Here is a 15,071-nt window from a genome sequence, read left to right on the forward strand (position 1 = left end):
TCAGGAGGAAGCCAGAGATGTACTCTGGGAACAAAGCTGTCCACGCCCACCTTATCTGTGGACTGTGGTTTTAACCTTGAGCCTGTATTTAAATTGAGGGCTCATATTAAGTGGCAATGAGCACTCCCAACCTCAAGACATCAGTGTCCTCAGCAGCAGAAGGTACAGCACGTCTGTTGTCATTACCAGGTGTGCTTTAATTACTGCTATTACCAGCAGCCAGGGAAGAGCTGCAAGGCAGCTACTCTTCAAAGAGAAAAGGCAGAGTAGGGCAGCAGAGATTACTTCAGCAACTGTAAATACTTTGCCATCTGCAGAGTCACTGGAATTAAGTAATTTTGAAAATGCCCATTTATTCCCTGGCCACACGATGCACACAGACACCCATGCTGACCATACTGCCATGGTATCCTCAGTATCTCCACACCTGCCTGATCCACGGGCCACACAAAGTAAATACACAGAAATATAAGCAGAAGCACACTCATGGGTGGAGCAAAGGCTCATCTATACATAAAAACAAACAATACTTCAACCAACTGTTATTTTTATCTGTATGTAAACAGAATCACACAGAGAAAGTAAATCTTCTGCCTTGCTCTTGCTGTAAGACTAAAAGAAGAGAAAGGAAATTAAAGGAAAGTAAAGTAGAACAAGAAAACATTTCCTTTTTCTAAAGGAGAAGTAAAGGAAAAGGAAATGAAAGGAAATTTCTTAAGAGCTGAGCTGAAAATCCAAGCCCTGCACAGAAGGTGGAATGAAGCACACCAGAGTGTAAGACACCCAGTCATGGAAAGGGCTCCTGCAGACACAATGATTTCCAATCAATTAGGCCAGTGTACAATGGATACAGCTGCCAGTGTCTGCTCTGATGCCAGGAAGCAGCAGAGGATTTGGAAGCAAGAGCAGATCTCTAGGCAGTGCTAGGGACTTAAAAAGCACGTGGTTTTCAAAAAATAAAATGTGAAAAATTCTACAGTATGGTATCAAGATCAACAAATGCAGTGAGAAAAGGCCAGGGCAACATAGCATTTTGGAAAAAATCCCACTTTAGTCTCTGTCCTGGCTGTGAACCAAAAAGGCAGCAATGCCAAATGTTGTCTGCCAGGCCAGGAGACCCTTCCCTCCCCACCCCATGCTTGTGGGCAGCAGGAACCTGCAGCCAGCAGGGGCTGGGGAAGAAGGTGCCGCTCCAGGGACATCCAGAGGAACGGGAGCTCCTGGACCATTAAGGGAAGCCTTGCTTTTGCCACCAAAATCAGCACATGTTAGAAAACGGAGATCCAGAGATTCTCTCCTGTTTCTGAGCAGGGATCAGAGGTTTTTCTCTTCACTGCTCTCATGACTTCCTCTGATCTAATTCAGGTTTTGGAAGACAGTGAAAAGCCTTGACTTCCAAACAAGCAAGCTTAACAGATCTTCTGTGCTTCAAAGAAGGTGGGTTAAGCTACAAAGAATTATTCATTCTCCATAGCTACTGGCCACTGCCGTTCCTTCAACAGTGGGACAGCCACCTAACAAAACAGACATCAATGTACAATAATTTAATCCACAGGTCCCTCTGCCCCTGGATAAAAGGCCAACTTTAACCCTATGCTGCTGCTAGAAGGACAAGAAAAGCTATGGAGAAGCAATGGAAAGAACTTGCTTCTCCACCTGGAAGCACCCATAATTAGGAAGTGATGGATGTCACTAGTAAAAGTGAGTGATGTTTTTCAGGAGGTCTCTCATCTGTAACTGCACTGTTTTCAGATAAAATAACCCTTTCTGTCAGGCAGTGTCAGCAATGTCTACAGCCGATCAGTCATGGCTATCCAGAAAAAATATAACATTTTTGTCATAATATCTGTAGTGTACATTGTATCAGCCCTTCTTCATTGTGTGCCTCATCAGTCAGGGTCTCCACCCTGGCAACACCAATAACCGGTGCTCCTGAGATAAACAGATAAATTGAAATTTTCAGAAACCTCAATCCCATTGTATGTGTTACAGAAGTCCTTTTGAACAGAACACCTTTTACAAGAGCATAAAATCATATTTGCCATCTGGAGTTAATGACTATCAGGTAAAACTCAGGAGGAAGACTGCTCGCCACTCCTGCATGGTGGCCTACAAAGCGGAACCTCTGCAGAAATAGCTTGGAAAGAAGTCAACAAGATAAGCGGGATCATTTCCAACCCGGACACCATAAAATTTCACACTGTAACAACTTCATTTACAAGACTTTGACAAACAGTAAACAAGGAGAACAAATATCTAACACAATTAACTGAGATTACACATATGGCCTAAAGTCTCCATGCCACTGTGCAAGTGCCAGGAGAGATGGTCCCAACAAGGAAAATGGGGCAGCTCTGTAATTGTGTGACCCTACAGACTCACAGCATCACAGAAAATAACCCCTGGACCTCCACAGCTCTGAACAAGGTGGCCTTGTTAACTTTACAGCACCTCTTCAAAATCAAACCAAAACCAAAAACCCCATCAACATGATTAAGGAAATGGGACAGATGAATTAGACAGACCCTGAGCCTTTGGGAATTCTCCATGTAATCCCTGTCAAACAGCCTGGCTATGTTTTAAACTGATTAAATCAGACCTTGACAGAAACCTTAAGTACCAATTCCTCAATATTCTAATCATTGCATGGAATTCTTGCTAAGCTACATGCAACAGATGACCACTCTGATCACAACACACTCCCTTTTCTACAGGTCACCTTACAAAATTTGATGGAGCTTGAGAGTTAACATTTCATTACCTAAAAAACCATTCTTGATCTTTAAACACAGCCAATGTATATTAATATTTAACCACTGCATGTTAGAGATTACATATCACTATTACAAGCCCATAGCTATTACTTTTGCAAAACACTAAGGAAAAAAATAGATCCTGATGTCACTGATCACATGTTTTCTATTTATTGTGATGGGAAATAATCAGCTTCTCTGATTAGGTACATGTTTATTATATTACAAGGCAACAATTTCCTTCAAGCACCCAATCCAATCCACGTGCTTGACACAAACGTTTCTTAAAGGCTAGGAATTTAAACACCTGTGTCCCAGAAAATACACTGGTGCTTCCAACAAAGGAAATGCTGAAGCATAGAAGAAATTTAAACATTTGATTACATTGTTTCCTCTTGACAACTGATTGAGGAAACAAATATTTTCACATTATTAAGAGACGGTAAGGTAAGCAACCCCAGTAGTATCTGGCCCTTCTGAACCACTGATTACCTGGAAAAGCATTGCCACTCACCTGAGACACATCATTCAAAAATTCATCCTCTAAAGATAACAAGGAAAGAAGCAGCTCACTACAACTCTGAATAAAGCAGGTAGGAAAGGACCTCAGCATGTCCAAATCTTGCTTTGAGCAGGAGTAACTCTGAAGTCAGACTACTCTGTCCAGAGCTTTGCCCAGTTTATTTTCTAATACCTTCTAAAATAGAAGCACTACAAGCTGTCTGGACTCTTGCTCAGTGCTCTTTCACTCTGAAGCTGAGCTATAGGAACTTTCCTTGCTGCACCCTGTGCACTTTCCCTCCTTCCCCTTCACCACACCCCCCCTGGAAAACGTGGACACTGCCATCACCCCACCCACCTGCCTGGAAAGGGTGACCATACTCAGACCCTCCCTCCCCATGCCTGGGAAGCACTGCTCCCCTGGACCCCACTCACACATCTCTTACTCCTGTCCCCAGCCACCCAGAGTCTTCTGCCCGATTCATCTGGTTCTGGCCCCTTGCTTGACTTGCCTTTCTCATACTTGTGACCACGAGTGGGATTCAAGCTTCCCCATAAACCAGGACCACCTCTTGTCCATCCCTTGGCTGAGATGGCAACCAACCATTTGGTCTGTTCATCCACAGGCTGGTCAGACCCAGCTCCAGCAATACCCACTTCTCATCCTAGTCCCATCTCACAGCCAACCCGTGCTCCCTGATGCACTGAGCTGGACACAGCACCACCTCTGGGGGCTCAGCAGCACTGACAGCAGCACCATTACCTTCAGTTACAGTCCTGGGCACACACTGCAGACACAGCTTGTCAGCTTGTGCACAGCTGCTGATCCAGGGTCTGTCCCAAAGCAGTCCTCCTGTGCCTTGCAGCCCTGCCACGTCCTCACCACTTTGTATTTCCTCATTTCAACTCATTAAGTTGTAAGCTGCAGATTTCCACATGCTGTTTCAATCTACCATAGCCATTTAACTCTGAACTATGCTTCACACTGCTTGAGCACCTCTTAGTCTGGACTTACTTGCAGATTTAGTTAGTATTCTCTTGTCCACACCAGTAAAGAGAACAGCAAATAAAGCTCAGCCCAAGACAAACATGGGTGTATTCACACAATTCCTCATGCCATCTCCCTTCTTCCCCTGATTTTCACAGTAAATTATGGGGAACTACTCTTCAAACATGGTCCTTAAACAATTATTTGTTTACCATATTATTAAATACATATATTTCCTTACTCCACAGAAATGTCAAGAGGTTTTATCAGAAATTGCTGAAGTCAAGGTAGTATCACAGGTACTGTCATCCCGAGTCCTGATTTTCCTATCCTCCATATTCCTAGAAACCAATTAAAAATTTTGTTCCAATTCTCTAAGCATTGCAGTTAGACTAACTAGTCTGTAATTCCCTGGATCTCCCCTTTTCAAACTGAGGTAATGCCATTGCCCTTTTCAGTCCTTCAGGACCTCTCCTGGCCTTCCCAATTTCTAAAAGATAATTGTAAATGGTTCAAAGGTTGCTTGGCTAGTTGCTGATGTACCCTAGGGCAAATTTCATCAGGCTCTGCCTATTTGAATACACCTATCTTATCTCCTTTTTCTGATCTATCCTTTTTCTACTCTGCACTTTACTCCTACCACCTTGTTTAAATTAATTTGAATTAATGTGAAGACACGCTCAAGCAATACAATAGCTACATGATATCCATTTAATATTTTATCTTTCAGCTATAACGTTAGCAAAAAACCAACTCCACGCTATTCATGTACTATGACTATGGCCTTTAGGAGACACAGAAGAACATTTAGAAAGATTGGTCTGAGCTGGACTGAAGACTGCAAATGGTTTAGACCAACCCTCAACCTGGGGTGTCTGAAGGGAAAACACTAAGAAACGTCGAATTCCTTGTCTGTGCAGAGAGATTTAAAGAGAAATTTTAACTGCATTTTGCATTTTAGAAGGGACTCTTTCATTTACTAAATCTGCCTAGTTTGGTTTTGTAAGTTTAAAAAAAAGAAAAATAATCCAACACTTCCCCAGTAGATAAAACATTTGATAATCAAAAGCACAATTTCCTGTCGATTGCCTAAGTTATCCAGCACTGATCACTGCCAGGGGTAGTGTACTGAATTAGACTGACCACTGGGCCAAACCAGCACAGCAAGTCCCACTATTCCATGAACACTGACAGGTATCTTGAAGCCCATACGATTTTAATGCATCAACCTAGCCTTAATTTACCTTTCATCAGCTGGAAATTACCATCCTCATGGTTGAGACGTGGCAGGACACTGCAGGATCACTGCTAGTCTGCTTCTATGCAAAGCAAAACAGACAGCCTTAGATCATCCTCTGTGATTTCTATTTTGTTTTTCAGCAAAATGAACTAGACGTGGTTGTGTGCTGTTACCACATTTCAGCTGAAGCACAGTAACTTAAACTGCTTCATTTCCATCCTCAAAGACACATCAAGGCTCTGTTCTGTGGTCCCCTAGGCAGAAGATGCAATGTTAATGGAGATTCTGGCTGTCACTTTTAAAAGCAGTTAGTGATTTGAATACTTCAATTTCTAGTGTACCCAACTTGAAGTATTTTACAAGGTTCAATTTTCAAGAAATGATGAACACTCAAAAACTGCTGGGCAGAGGTTCCCACCCCACTTGGTGTTTAAATCCAGAATCCATTTTACCTGGTATTTCTACCTAGAAAATCCTTTTGCAAGACTAAAACCCTACTAGTAGTCAAAAGAGGGGTAAAGTAATTTTCTTTTGCTAGCTGTGAGGAAAATGTAACAAATCCATGCAGTCTTCCAGTTACACAAAATACAGCAGCCTACCCTTGAATATGGATCTGTCAGTATTTTCTTCCAGAGTGATACACTGAAAACCTTCTCTCACAAAATACTATAATCAGCTTTCAGTGAAACCTGCTTTACTGGACATAATATAAAGCTTGATTTCCAACACTGTCAGGAGAGAAAACCCACCCCATATTTCCAATCCATATATTGCTGGTACTTGTCCCTGCTGAAAATGCCACCATCAGTAATCCCTGTCTTGCTGCCTTCCTCCCCTGAAAAAGGGATCATAATTAGGAGAATTCCTGGATCTCATCCGTGAGTTAATGATGAATGAAAACAAGGCATGAATAGAGAGAACAGTCAGATCAGTAAAATACTGCTGCTGTTCCTTATTCCACTAGTGGAAAAATTCAAACTCTGTTTTAGTCAGAGGAGTTTGGTGTCATGCAATTGTTCAGTCACAGCTCAGCAAACCTCATTATTTCAGGCCTCTTTAGAAATCCAGAGTTTTGCCTGAGAGTATGATGGGATGGATGCACATCCGCTCGCTGTGGTGATGTGCCCCAGGAATGGCACAGCTGGTGCTCGTGCCCAGCGCAGCCCCAGGGGCTGGCACAGGCACTGGGAACCCCAACACAGTCACAGCTCTGCTTTTTAATTCATTACCCCGCTGGGCTCTACTTCAAACCCACACTTTAACCAATACTGGCTGGTTTCAGCCAAGCCTATGCTGATAGTAGACAGAACGAAACCAAGTTAATTAGAGTTAAATGTAGCCTCAAAGGAGATCTCAGCACCAGAACTCCTTATGCACATTAAGTTATATAGCATGTATTTTTAATGAGTTCAGCACTTGTCTCGAGTTTAGGAAACACACATGGGGTGGCAGCTATTCAAAGCCATTGCGCCAGAGCATGAGCAAGTGCTGACTCCGCAAGATGACAAGGTTATGTTGCCAGTTATGGAGATTCTACCTTTATTGCACAACCCTCAGATACCTAAATTTAAATTAAACAGGTGAAGTGACAACACAAAAGCCACCTACCTATATACTCGTCATAAAATACAAAACGAAATGAAAAAGACCAGAGGGCTAAAGCTCATGCTCAATTTTGCAAATATGGTTAAATCTTGTAACATCTCCAGCATCTCCTGAGCCTCTTTTTCATAAATAAACTTCTGAAAATATGTATCCCCGTAGACAGCTAAAGCAAACACCTTCAAAGCAGAAGGGAATTTTACAAGTGCAAATTTGGAGTTTTAAACCTCACCCTTCCATCTCCACATGCATTCTCCAACACTCATCATGTGAAGCCAGGTAAATGGCCAGTAGCTGTGCCCTTTGGGTTCCAATATATTAAAGCAATCTACTTATTTGTGAGAATAAAGGACTTGCAAAGACTATTAAGCACAAAAAATATATAGTCATATATAAATGAGGCTCAACTATGCCAACAAATTCTGCCAATGCCTTTTAGAGTCTGTCATTTAAGCACAGCCAGAAAACAGTGTTCACTGGATTACAGTGAAAAGTAAGGGGCAACTCGCTGTTTTGCATTAATTGTAAGTATGTTTCAGGCAATACAGCATTCATACACAATTAAATCACTTTGGATCACGTAAGTTTTGTGCCAACATTTTGTAGAAATATATAACCTCTATGACAGAAAACAAACCTAGATTAGAATATGGTACCGCAACACCTTTTACAAAATATAAACACACTAAAGAATAAAAAGGTTCAAAGTATTACAGGAGGACAGCGTGACCTAATGACAACATTTGTACACTTTAAGGTCATAATGAAAGAAACTAATCATGTAGAAGTCTCAGTTTCAACTGCAATTCCAGTGGTAATGCTGCTTGTATAAAAATCCCCCAAACCATTACCATATACAGTATTTCCCCAGGAATAGCCATTTCATATGAAAAATCTGAACTTTTTCTTTTAATCTTTTCAAGTAGTATTCACTTTAATAAATTTCTTAACCTCATGACTGTATTGGTAGGTATTTTTGTATATCCCTGAAAACACGACCATACAAGAATTTTGTTTAAATGAATGATAAAAGACTGCTTCAGGACACAGTGCTGTCTCAAAACTTCTGAAAACTTAATCTGTACTCTGCTAATCTAGGTTACAGTTTATCTTCAGGGGTTCTCCTGTAACATCATTCCTTGATGCTTTAGATTCAGCCTGACATGATTGAAAAGGCTTCCTTTTCTTTCTTCTCCCATTCATCCACTTTATTCCCAGGCTCCCCTGTTCCCTCCCCCACAAATAATTATTGAGGAAATTATTTTAGAAGAAAACCCTACAGATAAACCATCACCTAGAACAGGGAGATTCTGCCCAATTTATGTTCCAGAAAGTTGATTTAGTTTAAAAGATATTACTGCATGCCACTCAAACTGTACTTTCAGCCACATTTTTTATTGACTGAGTCTGTCATCTTTTCTTTCCTAAAACCTGAGTTTACTTTAAGAATGACAGAAGACTTTCTCAGGGTCAGCTGAAAGCATTCCTAACTGCACATACCAGAAAAGAAGTGCTATAAAACTGAGAAGCCTCAAGGACAGCTCTTTTGCTGAGGAGCTGCATGAGCAAGCTTCCCATGTAATGTCACGTCTCCTGGTTCAGTTCTGTCACCACATAGTATCTGCCCGGGGGGTGGCAATCTCCAAATTAAAACTGCTCTAGGATGCTTCCAAACACAATACAAAACAAAATGCAGATGATGAGTTAAGAAATGTGAACTTAAGATGACAGATGCTGCCATAATTCAGATACGGTCCAGGTTTGCAGCTCACCAAGTCTGCCCATCACTGGGAAATATGTGGCCCTGTTGCCCACTGCCAGCCTGGCTTCATGTGACAGCTCCATGGGACAGGTGATCCTGCAAGGAAGCTGGTGGGCAGCAGGGAAGCTGACCTGCACCTCTGCATACTCAGCTCCTGTCTCCTGAGCTAAGGGAGAAGGGGATCCAGTATTCAGACTCTATTCTTCAGTGGCCACAGCAGCACAGAGCCTCCCTGCTCACCCTCCTGCCTGCACCCAAATGCAAACACACCAACCTGGGCTCACCTCTGAGGAAAACCAAGCATGCCATACACCACAGCAACACATCCTTCCCTGCCCTGCTGCTGTGAAACACAAGGTTTCTAAAAGCAGCCCTCCCATTGCATTGGCTCTGCACAGCCTCTCAGGCAGCACATCCCAAACCCTGAGCACCACCTCCAACTGCACCTGCCACTGCCCAACCCAGCACCAGGTGCTGCCAGGATCTCCTCCACAAGGCTCTGAGCCCAACAGCCCTGGAGCAGCTTTCTCCCCACCCCAGGACCACATCAGCAGTACTTTGAAACAAACACACACACACCCCTACAATACGTGCTTCTATCTCCACTTCAGCAGCAACACCAGTTCTGATGTTAGAGAAATCTTGCTTGTTTCAAGCATCATCATCTTAGCTAATGAATTTCTGCTACTCTTCTACACTCAACGAATACTGGGCTGAGTAACATACAGCCTAATTGACTGTTAAGGTCACTGGCCAGCTCTTTAATCTTATTTAGTACACTTTCAGACAGTTCATGAGTCATTAGGGCCTTATTCTTGGGGACACAAGGACACATAATACACATTAATAAAGAGCATAAATGTGATCTCTTACATGTATTTTACAGATTGTGAAATTAGAAGATGGCATTAAATATTTCTTTGCAATGTTATATTTTTAATAATTTGGATGATTTTAACATACAATAAAAATATTTGCCAGAGCCTGTTCGCGTATTCCTAATGTATAACACTGCTGAAACTGTAAGAAAATTCTCTAAGTAGTAAAAGTCACACTTTAAATATCATCTTGAAGAGAAAAAAGGGCTCAAGGGACACCTAACTTAGAAATCCCTTACTTAAAAGGGGAAGAAAAAAAGAGACATTTTTCAAGCTGTTATTCATGATATTTGATTTTATGGTCTGAATTGTAATTCAGTGCACACATGTGTCAGGAACTTTGCAATACTTTTGAAAGGGATCAGCATCACTAATCAGGCACTGAAATCCAATTTCTGGGAGAGCATGGGAGCTCAAAGCTGCACATTTTAGCTAGCTTAGAAAGATCTTTGAAAAATAAAGTTAAACAGTAATTATGTATAAGTGTGCTTGAGAAACTTTACACCTGTCTTGACACGAATCAGATCTTTGCATGGATGATGACATTCTTGGCATTGCTTTAGGTGATTGGGATGGCATTAGTTTAGACAGCGTAAGAATTCAACAGCCACAAGCCTAGACAGGTAGGATAAAGGAGTTACTGACTCAAAAAGGCAAGGCAGCTTATCTGTGGAAGTCTAAACATGCTAATCATTTAACATAAACAGATCTGCTGATATTTTTAGAAAGGAATTTCAACTCATAAGTAACAATGTTAAAAAAAGGACACCAGTATCCCTAATCATATTTTCCACAGGCCTTCCCAGCCCCTTGGAGATTATTGCTACTAAAACTCAGACAAGAGAAAGGAAAAGAAAAAGTAAACAAAAAGTAAAAAGGGGAAGAAAGAAAAAAATACAGAGATAGGTAGCTGAGTGTAGGATTAGGACAAAAATGAACTTGCTAGCAATCAGTGTTTGACTGCTGGCTATGCTACCAGACTCCTGCAACCTTTGCCTCCCTCTGCCTCAGTTCCCAGTCTGTAAAACCAAGTGATAATATTTCCTTACCTCACAGGAACGTTCTCAGAATAAATCCATAAATGCCTGGAAGACACTGAGACACCACTGTGACAGAGGCCATAAAAATACCTAGGGGAAAAACAAACAACGTAAGAATAAGTGTTGTAAGTGACCAAAACAGCAGAGACGTTCTCAAAGGTACAGCAAAGATTTTGCTTAATGACATGAATTCTCCATGCTGGGGAAAAAGCAGTTAAATTCAGCACATATTCCCATACAGCACTTTTAAAACCACGACAGCAAGAGACAATTTCCCCTTTTCTCCTTGCATATATCACAATCATGATAATCCACCACCAGATTCAAGTAGGAAAGATGTTTACAGATCATTAGCTTAGCTCTCCACAATAGGTATCACATCCAACAACCCCAATCAAAGCAACAGAGCCCACATACTGACAGTGCTTTTTCTCAGCCTCCACATCCAATTCTAACTGCAGAGCTGAGCTTCTCCAGTAGCTAAAAAACTTTCAGCCTAACACTTACTCCTGAACAGCTTTTATCCATTTGTTTTCATGCCAACATTGATCCAGCAGCTTAAACAGCTTTTCCCTATCCCTGAAGTTTATTTCCCTGACAATAAAAAATGAATTACACCACCTCCCTGTCAGGGCTCATTTGCCCACCCAAATCAAGCAAGTTCTTGGAGTTTGCTCACTGATGACTCCCCATCTTTGATATTACCTGCCTCCTGTATTACCCCCCCATTAATATCTTCTGCCCAACTCCATCCTTGTGGACCATTACCACTTTGGAGCTGCCCAAAGATGGGTTTCTCCAGTATTTTCAGCTGGCAACCCCCTCCATCCCAGCCAGTGCAGAGCAGAAGCTTCTCTCCTAGTGCCTCTTAAGGTTATGACTCGGCATGCCATCCCCATGGAGCTATGTCCCACTTCAATTGCTCCGGGTCTCGTGCTCTGTCTGACAGACACCCTGCCCTTTCACAGCACTGACCATGCCTCCTACCTGCCCCACCTCTGAGTCCTCAGAGCACAGCTCTGTGGTGCAGGGACATCACACGGAACATGCATGGTCTCCCTAAAAACATGTCTCCTACCTTCAGTGTCAACCCACAGCTGATGGCTCGAGCTCAACTACACCACTAAGCACATTTTAACATGAGCCAAATGACTACAGCCTTCAGAAGGATAAGTGATTCAAAATTATGCAAATGCACAGAATACATTATTTAGTCTTTACCATTTACAAAGTATGCATTTTGTAAACAGCTTCAGTCCTCTTATGGAGAGTATGACAGTGCCCTGAAATTTGGCTATCTGATGGTTGCTGCATCATGCACTGACCATTGTATCCCTGGTGGGAGAAGGAGAGGGTTTACTCCAGTTTTGCGGTGGGGCATGAGGCTTGAACAGCCTCTGCCTGCCCAGTGTCCCCTGTGCCCAGAGATATCTCCACTTACCCCCCTCGTACACACACCCCTTGGAGACCCTCTCTCATCCCTCACCAACTTATCTGACCAGGACAACAAAAATTCCCCCAATTTTTTCCATTTCTGAGAGGAGAGGGTAGTTCCTTTCCTCCTGCCACTTTGTGTGGAACCAGTTCAGGAGCTGCTGGACAAGCACTGGAGCGGGTAGGAGGGGAAGAACAACCTCCCCCCTCTTGCTGGCAGTTTGCCCCAGATCAGACTGGGACATATTGGAAACCTCAGCCCAGGGAACCAGAATACACTCACCTTTCCAAGGACTCGGATCCATTTTAAACTGTGCTCTAATAACCTTCACAAACAAATATATTATGCAATTTATGTTATGCAGCATTGACTTCAATGACTCTATAGCAGTGCTTACACTACTATATTTACTCCTGGCACACACTGGCAGCCTTCACTGTAATTATTCTGAGCTTGCTCCTGTTCTAAACCAGGAGGTGTTACCCTGCCAATATCTATGCACAATGCTCCTCCACGTGTTTTCCATAACTTTGACCACACCGTCCTTCTTTCTTCTATCCCTGCAAGCTCCTTTGTTTAGAACATGTTGTAAGTTTTGCTCCTTTCATACAGGGTCTTGATTTTGTACCCTAGCACCATTCCTTCAGTATCAGATCACCAACTTCCACCTTCAGTTGTCCCACACTGTTGGTCTCCACCTCACAGGAAAGAATTTTAGACAAGCACCCTGGCACTGCCTGCCAGGCTCCCTGAAATTTGAAGAAAGCCCTCTTTCAGGCATGCACACATCCACCTTGATGCCCATGGCACAGATCAGCATACTAAATAAATAGGAGAGAGATTATACAGGTTTGTTGTCTCCCTTCCCCCAGACTAATAGCATGACCATTTCAGTACTGGCTCTTTCCACTCTTTTATCAGTCTTTGCTGCAGCAATGGCAGTTGCATCTGAGTGGAATTCATCCAGCAGTAAGTGGTTTGTTAATTCCCAGGATATGTTGCATAGAGAAAAGGATATTTAAGCTACTTAAAAAGCGACCATTTATTAAATGCATAAAAATGTTTGAAATTTCTGTAAGCCGACACGTTAAATTAATGACTTCATTTAAATATATCAGTCTCTGCTGCTAATTGTTATACTGCTTTTTATGTGTTCTTTTAAACATATCACTGGGAAACCCCAAAGAATTTGCTATAGTTCTAACACACAGTTGAAGTAATTCACGGTACACACTCATGTATTTCACTAGAAACTTCTTTCTCCAAAACCTTAAGTAGCTTTTTGCATCTGTGTAACAGGGGCAGTTCAAGTAAACTGCTCTCAGCTACACCACAGTGACACTACTGCTAGAAAAGGAAGTGGAAATGTGTCACTAAAAAAAACAAAAACAAAACTCAAAAAAACCCCCAAACCACCTCTTCTACACTGAAAATATTAAGATGGAGCAAAGATTTTTAAGATGAAGTTTGAAAATATTCTCAATATTAAGCACTGTTTACTAAGCAATTGAAGGTTCCTGGAAATCCCTGCCACAAGAGGACCTATGCACACTGAAGTGATCACTTCTGCTCTGAATTTCTTTGCGTCTGTTGGTCTGACAGACATATTCAAAATTTTACATTGATTCAGTTTTGGATGTCTTAACTGACTTTATAAAGGAGATGTTCTGCTTGTACAGGGAAAGGGCATATAAACATCAGGTATTTGCTGTTGAGGATTAAACATTAACAAAAAAAAATTAATCAGCAGTGACAAAAGCGGTGATGGCAGTTCACTGGAGTTAACCTCCTCCATGCAGCACGCTGCATTTCCATCTGCTAATTTAGGCTGCTGGAGGCCTCGAGTGATGAAAGAGTGACCATACCAAAGGATTTCAGCACCCTGAAGTACACACACCCTCTCTCAAGTTAAACTCAAGCCCATCAGGAGCAGTGGGGAGGCTGCCAAGACTAAGTGCCACGCTGCACGTCCCCTGCAGCACCCTGAACAAGAGCCCCACACCTCCAGCTGCACCTGGACACCTCCAACACTAAAAACACAAGCACTACCTCCACGGGTTTTGCCAGTTTCCATGTGCCAAGCCAGGAACATTTCCTGCAACTCCTCAAGGCTGAGCTGTCAATCTGTGAGACAGTGTGTACTGAGCAAACAACACCAGCAACCATGAGCTTTCTATGCAGCATCAACAATAGTGAGGAATTCCTCATCTCTTGGTGAGCTCCCATGCTGGCTGACACTGCAAGACACACTGCAAGGGGCTAAGAAAAGCCACAACTTATCACAAGAAAATGGCAAATTGTGAAAAACCTGCATCACAAGGTTACCTGCCTAGGCACAGCTTTAGCAGAGTTCCATAAATACCTTGGTCTAACACTGACAGAGGTTAAAAACCTATTATCTTTCCCAAATGACAGTATGAACACATGTTCAATGGAACACCCCGCCTCACCAAGCAACAAAGTAGATTCTGCTCTTTCAGTTCAACAAATACAAACCACAGGGAGCTTTTTAAATGAAAGCATTTTGAAGATTACATTAGGCAAGTTTGATCTACTGTAAAACACTCGCACACAACATTAAGAGGTAGAACAACCTTTAACACCTGCTTTCTCTTCAAACACAGCACTACCTCTGTGCATGGTTTGGCTCGTAATGGGATGAAATCTCAAGGTAATTTGTATGGCTTACTCCACCAGCAAAGAATACTTCAAATGTTTGGGATCTAGCATTCCACTAACACTGAACTGGTGGGAATATTCTTTTAAGAGTGTGTGCTCACAGTGCTGCTCAGCCAGTTGCTTCCCTATGGGACAGATCCACACAGAGAATATTTTCACCCTGGTGTGAAATGTGACACAAGAGGAGGTGCAG

The 15,071-nt window shown here is 42.3% G+C and overlaps 1 protein-coding gene across 19 annotated transcripts in view; it reads right to left on the minus strand.

Moving 5' to 3' along the window:
* Nucleotides 1-15,071, minus strand: part of PTPRF (protein tyrosine phosphatase receptor type F) — a 378,262-nt gene that overhangs the window by 276,767 nt on the left and 86,424 nt on the right. For all 19 annotated transcript variants that reach the window (XM_033067370.1, XM_033067369.1, XM_033067389.2 and 16 more), the window contains exon 2: nucleotides 10,774-10,854. The gene's annotated coding sequence lies outside the window, so the exon portion shown is untranslated. The remainder of the gene's footprint in view (nucleotides 1-10,773; nucleotides 10,855-15,071) is intronic.

Source organism: Catharus ustulatus, chromosome 9 (assembly GCF_009819885.2).
Source record: "Catharus ustulatus isolate bCatUst1 chromosome 9, bCatUst1.pri.v2, whole genome shotgun sequence".
Taxonomy (NCBI): domain Eukaryota; kingdom Metazoa; phylum Chordata; class Aves; order Passeriformes; family Turdidae; genus Catharus; species Catharus ustulatus.